Here is a 9,109-nt window from a genome sequence, read left to right as displayed (position 1 = left end):
TGGCTCCGGCGCGACGCCCCCGCCCCCCACCTGGTTCTCGGAGCTCGGCTGTGGGCGTGGCCCCGCCTCTCTGCGTCCCAAAGGTGGGGCCGAGGCCAGGGCGGCTTCCCCACTCTTTCTAGACCCTGCCCCCCTGGGACAGGTGGAGCTCGGGATGGCGCCCCAGGACCGGCGAGGGAAGAAGGCCCTGCGGGACGCCCCGCCTGCACCGGCAGCAGACGTCCAAAGCCGGGTGCCGCGCAAGGGGCACCCGAGGTCCGCTGCGTGCCGCCTTTGACACTATGGGCAAGTCTCATCCCGCCTCTGGATCCCAGTTTCCTCCGCTGTCCCAAGAAGGGCTTGCACGAAATGCTTCGCAGGTTCCTTTCCGGGTCAAAAATCCCGTGAACAACGAATCGGGACGCATTTCCCAGCCTCTTGAGAGATGCTCAAGAGCTTGCTCAGGAAAGGGATACTGCAGAACACTGATGCTGATGCACTCTCTTTGGCACCTACTAGGACCTCGGGTCCGCCTTTCCCCAATTTTTTTTGCCTTCAAATTGTTATTTGTAAAATGAGGTGGTTGAAAAAAAGAACCGAAGTCGACGTCAAAGAACCAAAGAGTTTGGGTTCGATTCCAAACTCTTAATACTTTAAATAGGTCTTCCTTCCGGGTCCAGCCCCTTTTTTCACCATCCCACCGAGTGTCATCTGTCAAATAATGGATTTAGACTAGTTGATTTCTGAAGTCCCTTCCAATCTTGGCCCCCGCCTATAATTCTGGTGCTTGGTAAATGGAAAAATCAAGGAAATAGTCTTTTTTTTCCTTCCCATGATTTTGAGATTATTTAAGCCTAAAACAAGTAGAATTTTTAAGGATTTTGTTGCGGCTGTTCCCCAAAACAATTCTATATTATCCTAGATTATTTTTTTCCTCAATATTGTTTTATTTTCCCAAATACATGTAAAGATAATTTTTGATATTCATTTTTGTAAGATTTTGTGTATCACATTTTCCTCTCTTCTTCCCCCCTCCCCAAACAGCAAGCAATCGGATATAGGTTAAATATGTGCAATTTTAAAAAAACATTTCCATATTAGGCTCTTCCTCTCAGGTCTGGATTAGTGGAATTCAGTCATTTTTCATTAATCTGATTCTTTGTGATTCCATTTCGGATTTTCTTGGCAAAGATATTAAAGTGGGTTTGCTATTTTCTTCTATAGCTCATTTTACAGATGAGGAAATTGAGGTAAATAAACAAGGTTTAAGTACCTTGCCCAGGGTCATATTTAACTGGAAGATGATTCTTCCTGACTCAATCAGGCCTATCCATTCTGTACTGGGACACCCAGCTACTCTAGAATTAATGGAATAGTTTAAAACTAACATTTTTTAGCTTCTCTCCCTACCCTAATCTATCTTGCACATAAACATCAAGATAATTTACTTTAATCCTGCTGATTCAAGAAAGGCCTGAAGAGACTTACATGAACTGATCCTAAGTGAGTAGAACCAAGAGAACTTATACAGCAACAAGAAGATGTGATGATCAACTCTGATAGCTGTGGCTCTTTTCAACAATGAGATGATTCAAGCCAATTCCAATGATTTTGTGATGAAGAAAGCCATTTTCACCCACAGAGAGAACTGTGGGGACTGAGTATGGATCACAACATAGCATTTTCATCTTTTTTGTTGTTTTTTTGCTTGTTTGTTTGTTTTTTTCCTTTTTGATCAGATTTTTCATGTGCAGCATGATAAATGTGGAAATATGTTTAGAAGAATTTCACATGTTTAACCTATATTGGATTACTTGCTGCCTAGGGGAGGGGAGGAGGAAGAGAGAAAGAAAAATTTGGAATACAAAGTTTTGCAAGGGTGAGTGTTGAAAATTATCTTTGCATATATTTTGAAAATAAAAGGCTATTTTTAAAAAGAATTATATTCTGCTTTTCTGTAACATTTCTAGTTCTCAGACGCATATCCTTAGATGGATTGGAGATGAAGTGCATTCACAGAAGGTTTACTGAGTTGTATAGGAATTACTATATTATAGGCATATCCTTTTTTATTCAGAATTGAACCACTGCAGAACATATTAAGAACAGTCACAGTATTCAAGATACATTTGGGTTTTAGGGAATGAGTAGAATAAATATCAATCATTTGGCAATTCTATTGACATTCCTACTTCATCACCATACAGAAATATCTAAAGCAAGTAAAGATTACCCAGCTCCCTACTGCATTACCCTTTAATTCACAAATCCTGGTCCCTTTGAATTCCAATAAAAGATCCGGACCTGTCCCAGCCCCTATCCCAGCCCCCATTCGGATCTGAGCCAACTTTGGGGCTACACCCAAAAGCCCCTCAAGCTCAATTTCCCATTATAAAAGGGAGACCCTGGGACCCCCTCTTGGCAGAGATTCCAAACATGCCAGCCATGTGAGGACCCTCTGTCCACTGGCCCTTCTGTCCAGTGCCCTCCTTATCTCTACCTTCACCTATCTCCTTACTTCCAAACCCAATAATAAACCTCTTTTATCAATCTACCTCTCAGGCTAATAAATTCCTTTATTGGAGATTCCTGCAGCTACTAGACCTCATTACCGCCATATCCTTGTGCCGAATCCAAGGGGGTTCAGGGCATTTGACTCCCTGTACCCCAAACCTGCCACTAGACCTCAACTAAACCCTAATCTCATTTAGGTACCCCAAATCTAGACCTCAACACTATGTTCACTTCTTTTTTCTGTTGTGTTTTGTTGTTTTTTAATCTCCCACAGTTTTCCCTTTTGCTCTTGATTTTTCTCTTCCAACATGATTCATAAAGCAATGTGTATTAAAAATAAATAAATTTACTAGAAAAACAAAACAAAAAATCAATGGCTTTCTTGAGGTATTATAATCTTTTTAGTCACTTAATTTGAATAATTCCAAATTGTTTTCCAAAATAGTTGGACAGATTCATCATTTCACAAGCAATACATCAGTATGTATATGTTCTCACAACTCTTCCAATATTTACTATTCATATTTTCTTATCTACTTGACAATTTGTAGGACATAAGGTGAAACTTTAGGGTTATTTCAATTTGTTATTTCTTTTATTATTAGTGTTTTAGAGCATTTACTAGGTCCAAATGTGAATTCTACCCTTAAATAATTGTATTATTTGAATTTGCACTGCATATTTCCTTAGGCTTGAATTAATTACCATAACTAAAAATAGTTCTAACAGGAAGCTGTTTCTGGGAATTCATTATTCACACTAATCAGGACCTAGCTGCATTCTCTTAATCTTTCTCTCTCTCTTTTAGTACTGCCTGTTAAGTTGATATCCTTTGAACGCTATTTATTTGGAAATGAGTTTTTCTGGTCTTTTGAGTATACACACACACACACACACACACAGAGGCACATACATATGTAGGTATGCATGTGTATATATGTATGTATGTTAATTTTTTATATACCTTGGACATCAAACTATTATCAGAGAAAAAACCTATAGAAAGATAAATACAATTAAAAGCTGATTCTCTGAAAAGACCAATAAAATTGCTAAACCTGTACTCAGCCTAGTTAGAATACTCAATATGCTAAAAATCAAAAACAATGAACAAAATTTCTCCAAAGTATAAACATAGAGAAGCTTTTTCTAATGTCATGAAAAGTATCTACCCAAAATCAAAAGCAAGGATTTTATGAAGTGAAGTATACTGAAGTAAAAGGATGCCTGCTCTTCCCACTATTATCTGACATAGTTTCAAGAAATGCTAACAAAGTAATAAAAAAAAGAAATTTAAGATATAAAGATAGCTTAAAAAGAAATAAAACTAACCCTGCTTTCTGATACATGATGGTTTACTTAGAAAATTCTAGAGAATAGGATTTAATTTAATTTAAAAGATAATAATTGAGAAATGGATAGCTTCAGCAAAATCACAGCATACAAAATAAACCCACAAAAAATTGCGTTTCTATATAATAACAAAATCTAAGAGGCAATAATAGAAAGGAAAATATTCTAAAAAACTTCAAAATGTACAAAATATCTAATAAATATTTAACAAAACACAACTTATTTGAATAAATTTAATTATAAAATGTTCCTTAAATAAAGAATAATTTATAAATCTGGAGGAATATTCAGAACTTTGAGTTATGGCAACATAATAAAATTGACAATACTACCAAAATTAATTTACTTTAAATGCTATAACAATCAAATTCTCAAAGAATTACTTTCAGAATTGATAAAATAAACAAAATTCATTTGGAAAAATAAAAAATCTAGAAAATCAAGAGAAATAAAAGCAGTAGACATGAGGAATTACTATTTCCAGATTATACTATTTGCCATACTCATCAAAACCTTCTTGTATTGGTCAAAAAACAGGAGACCAATTATGGAATGGCTAAATAAATTATGATATATACATGTAACATAATAAGAAATAATATATTATCATATATTTCATAGCTACATACTAGACCTGTAAATAGGTACAAAGTGAAGTAAACCAAACCAAGAACTTTTTTTCTTCCTTTTTTGAAAATTCTTTATTGATTTTTTGCTTTTGAGAGGGCTGCTGACCTCATTTTATTAATTATTTGCTAGTCATAATTAATAAATTGTTTATTACCCAGAAACTATGTCTCTTGGACTTTTCACTTGTTACAGTGATTTATCCAAGAATGCACTGCTATCACAGGCTACTAGGATTGGAAAGGACCTCAATGATTATCACCATCCAACTCACATCTAAAGACATCCTTCTACATGGTATCCAGAAGGTGATTTGGCTTTTAAATAAGCCAGATCAAATCAAATTTGGTGATTTGAAGACCTCCAGCTAGGAGAAAACGCTCTCTTGAAACAGTTCAATTTCAGTTTTAGATAGCTCTAATTTTTCATTCTTCAGCTGCCTTTTCCCTGCTCCCACTGAACTATATCCCAAAGAAACTGAAGAGAGAAAAGGATCCATATGTACAAGAATATTTATCATAGTGCTCATTTGTGGCAGAATTGGAAACTGAGGGATATCCATCAACTGGGGAATGGTTAAACAAATTATAGAATATGAATATGATGGTATACTATTGTGGTTTAAGAAATGGTGAAATATATGGTTTCAGAAAAACCTGATGCAAAGTGAAGTGAGCAAAACAAGAACAATTTACACAATAACAGCAATATTGTAAAGAAAAGCAACTTTGAAAGACTTGATTTCTGATCAATGCAATGACCAATACAATTTCAAAGGATTCATGATAAAATATATTTGCCATTTCCAGATAAAGAAAGCTGATGGACCCACAGTGAAAACTGAAGTATATTTTCTTTCTTTTTTTGGGGGGGGGGAGAGGGGGAAACATGGCTAATGTGGAAATTTATTTTGCATGACTACAGTAGGACACTAGTTGTATGACCCTGAGCAAGTCACTTCACCCTGTTTGCCTCAGTTTCCTCATTTGTAAAATGAGTTGGAGAAGGAAATGGCAAACTGCTCTTGTATATTTCCCAAGAGAACCACAAATGGGGTCATGAACAACAAAACATTGTAATTATACACCACACAAAACACACATATACACATCTTCTACTTTCTTTTTATCACTCTGTGCAAGTCTTCCTCTCTGAATTACTCATATTTGTTATTCCTTATGTATAATATTCCATTATATTCACAATCTACATTTTGTTTGTAGAGCTTTTCTTCAATCAGTAGACTTCTATTTTTTGTCCTTGTTGCTAGTTACTGCAAAAAGGGTGACAATGACTATGAAAGTTTTTAATCTATTATCTATCTACTTATACATAAATATCTATCTACATATCTATTTATCTAGAACCTTTCTGGGACATTTGACCAACAATGGAATGGTTAGCTCAAACTATAAGAAGAATTTTGCAAGTTTTCTCACATAATTGCAAATTTATTTCCAGAATTGAAGAACCAATAATCAGTGTGACTTCATCAACAGATTTCCAATTGTCCTTTTAACAGTAGATATTTCCTTTTTGAAGTCCTAGATAAAACCTCACACTTTTCTTACCATTAGTAATTTGGAGTGTCATTTCATATGCTTGGATAGTTTCCATTTCTTTATCCATCCATTCTGTAACTGTGCTCAAAGATATATCAAACTGTGCATACCCTTTGACCCAGCAGAGTTTCTACTGGGCCTGTATCCCAGAGAGATCTTAAAGAAGGGAAAGGGACCCACATGTGCAAAAATGTTTGTGGCAGCCCTTTTTGTAGTGGCCAGAAACTAGAAACTGAGCGGATGCCTATCAATTGGAGAATGGCTAAATAAATTGTGCTATATAAATGTTATGGAATATTATTGTTCTGTAAGAGACAACCAGCAGGATAATTTCAGAGAGGCCTGGAGAGACCTACATGAACTGATGCTGAGTGAAATGAATAGAAACAGGAGATCATCGTTATATACTTCAACAACAAGACTATATAATGATCAATTCTGATGAATGTGGCTCTCTTCAACACTGAGGTGATTCAAGGCAATTCCAATAAACTTGTGATGGAGGGTGCCATCCACATCCAAAGAAAGAACTATGGAGACTGAATGTGGATCAAAGCATAGTATTTTCACCTTTTTGTTGTTATTTTTCTTTCTCATGTTTTTTTTTTTTCTTTTTGATCGGGTTTTTCTTGCACAGAATGATGAATATGAAAATATATTAAGAACTGCACATGTTTAACCTGTATAGATTGCTTGCTGTTTTGGGGAGAGGGGAAAGGAAAGAAGAAAGAAAGAAAAATTTGTAATACAAAGTTTTGGAAAGGTGAATGTTGAAAACTATCTTTGCATGTATTTGGAAAAACAAAAGGAAAAAAGAAAAATTAGTTTCCATTTCTTATTTTGAAAACTTTTCTCTTGCTTTTTGCTTATTAATCTAATGAAAAATAGCTCCCCTTGAATTTATGTCAGTTCCCTATAAATCTGGTATATCAGAGATGTTATATCAGAGATGTTTGAGTCTTCTTAATGATAATGGAATTCAGTTTATTAATACAAAGGCTTATAAACTTTATATAATTGAAATTAACTAATTTTGTCTTTTGTAAACTATTTCAATCCCTTGTTTCATTATGAAAAGTAATTCCTCTCATATTTTAATCTGCTTGGAATATTACTTTTTATATTTAAGATGTGAATCAATTTGGAGTTTATTGTGTTTTATCTAAATTAGTGACCTCAACAGTTCCTATGGGTTCAATTGTGATCTCTTTGCAAATGTCTCCCAGATTAATATATACAACCTTGTTCTTTCCCATGAGCTCCATTCCCATATGTACCACCAACTACCTATTAGACATAATAGTTAACTGTGAAGATCGTGTGTTTTTAAATCAGCAGGAGTCAGGAATTCAGGTTAGGGGAAAATCGTCAGTCTTTATTCTCAGTGAAGAAGGATCAGAGGTGGAAGATAATCGTCGATAGCAATGTGTGCAGCTGAGTCAAGAAGCTAGCTAGACCAGCAGCCAAACAACCAGCAGCTAGGAGCATAGAACCCAGGCCCAATCTCCCACAGCTTCTCTTCCTGTCTCTCTCTGCCTCCACCCACCAAAATCGTCATTTCCTATACAACACATCAGGACTTGCACGGAGAGTGGGCAGGGACCATTCTTTATCCAATCATGTATATTAATAGAGTATACCCCAATTACTATTTAGCCTCACGTACTTGGGACCTCAGTGCATCAACTCAAACCTCAGCCCATTACAGATAACTTTGCAAGACTTTAAAAAAAATGAATGACTATTACTTATTTGGGGTAATACTTGTATGCACACAAATGATACTGTCACCTAAAAAGTGTTGCCAAAGATTATCAAATTCTGAGTAAGACATTGAAACCATAGACCAGAGAGGCACAATTTGTTGACATTTCATTGAAGTCAAGGGATGTAGAAGAGAAAAATTAATTTGGGAAATGATTAGTGGATTAAGAAAATGTGGCTGATATCTGCATTCAAAGAGATAACTATGGAGACTGAATGTGGATTGAAGCATAATATTTTCACCTCTTTTTGTTTGTTTTTTTCCTCATGTTTTTTCCTCCTTTGATTTTGTTTTTCTTGTACCAACATGACAAATGTAGAAATATGTTTAAATAAATTGCACATATTTAACTAACTTGCTCTGTTGGGGAGGGAGGAGATGAGGGAGGAAGGAAGAAATATTTGGAACACAAAGTCTACAAAAATGAATGTTGAACTCACTATTTGATAAAAACTGATGGGAAAATAAGAAACTAATAAGGCAGAAACTAGGCACTGACCCATACTTAACACCACATACCAAGATAAGGTCAAAATGGGTTCATGATTTAGACATAGTGATATTATAAGCAAATTAGAAAAACAAAGGATAGTTTATCTCTCAGATCTGTGGAGGAAGAAGAAATTTGTGGCCAAAGAAGAACTGGAGTTCTTTATTGAACACAAAATAAATAATTTTGATTATATTAAATTAAAAAGGTTTTGTACAAACAAAATTAATGCAGACAAGATTAGAAGGGAAGCAATAGACTGGGAAAACATTTTTACATTCAAAAGTTCTGATATAGGCTTCATTTCTAAAATATATAGAGAATTGACTCAAATTTATAAGAATTCAAGCTATTCTCTAGTTGATAAATGGTCAAAGGATATGAACAGACAATTTTCAGATGAAGAAATTGAAAGTATTACCACTCATATGAAAGTGTTCTAAATCACTATTAATCAGAGAAATGCAAATTAACACAGCTCTGAGGTACCACTGCATACCTGTCAGATTGGCTAAGATCACAGGAAAAGATAATGACAAATGTTGGAGGGCATGTGGGAAAACTGGGACACTAATACATTGTTGGTGGAATTGTGAACAGATCTAACCATTCTGCAGAGCAATTTGGAACTATACTCAAAGAACTATTAAAGTGTGTATACCCTTTGATCTAGTAGTGTTTCTACTGAGCTTATATCCCAAAGAGATCTTAAAGAAGGGGAAGAGACCTACATGTGCAAAAATGTTTGTGGCAGGCCTTTTCGTAGTGGCAAGAAACTGGAAACTGAGTGGATGCCCATCAATTGGCTGAATAAAATAT

This window comes from Sarcophilus harrisii, chromosome 1, assembly GCF_902635505.1.
Source record: "Sarcophilus harrisii chromosome 1, mSarHar1.11, whole genome shotgun sequence".
Lineage (NCBI taxonomy): Eukaryota > Metazoa > Chordata > Mammalia > Dasyuromorphia > Dasyuridae > Sarcophilus > Sarcophilus harrisii.
Note: the sequence above shows the minus strand (reverse complement) of the source record.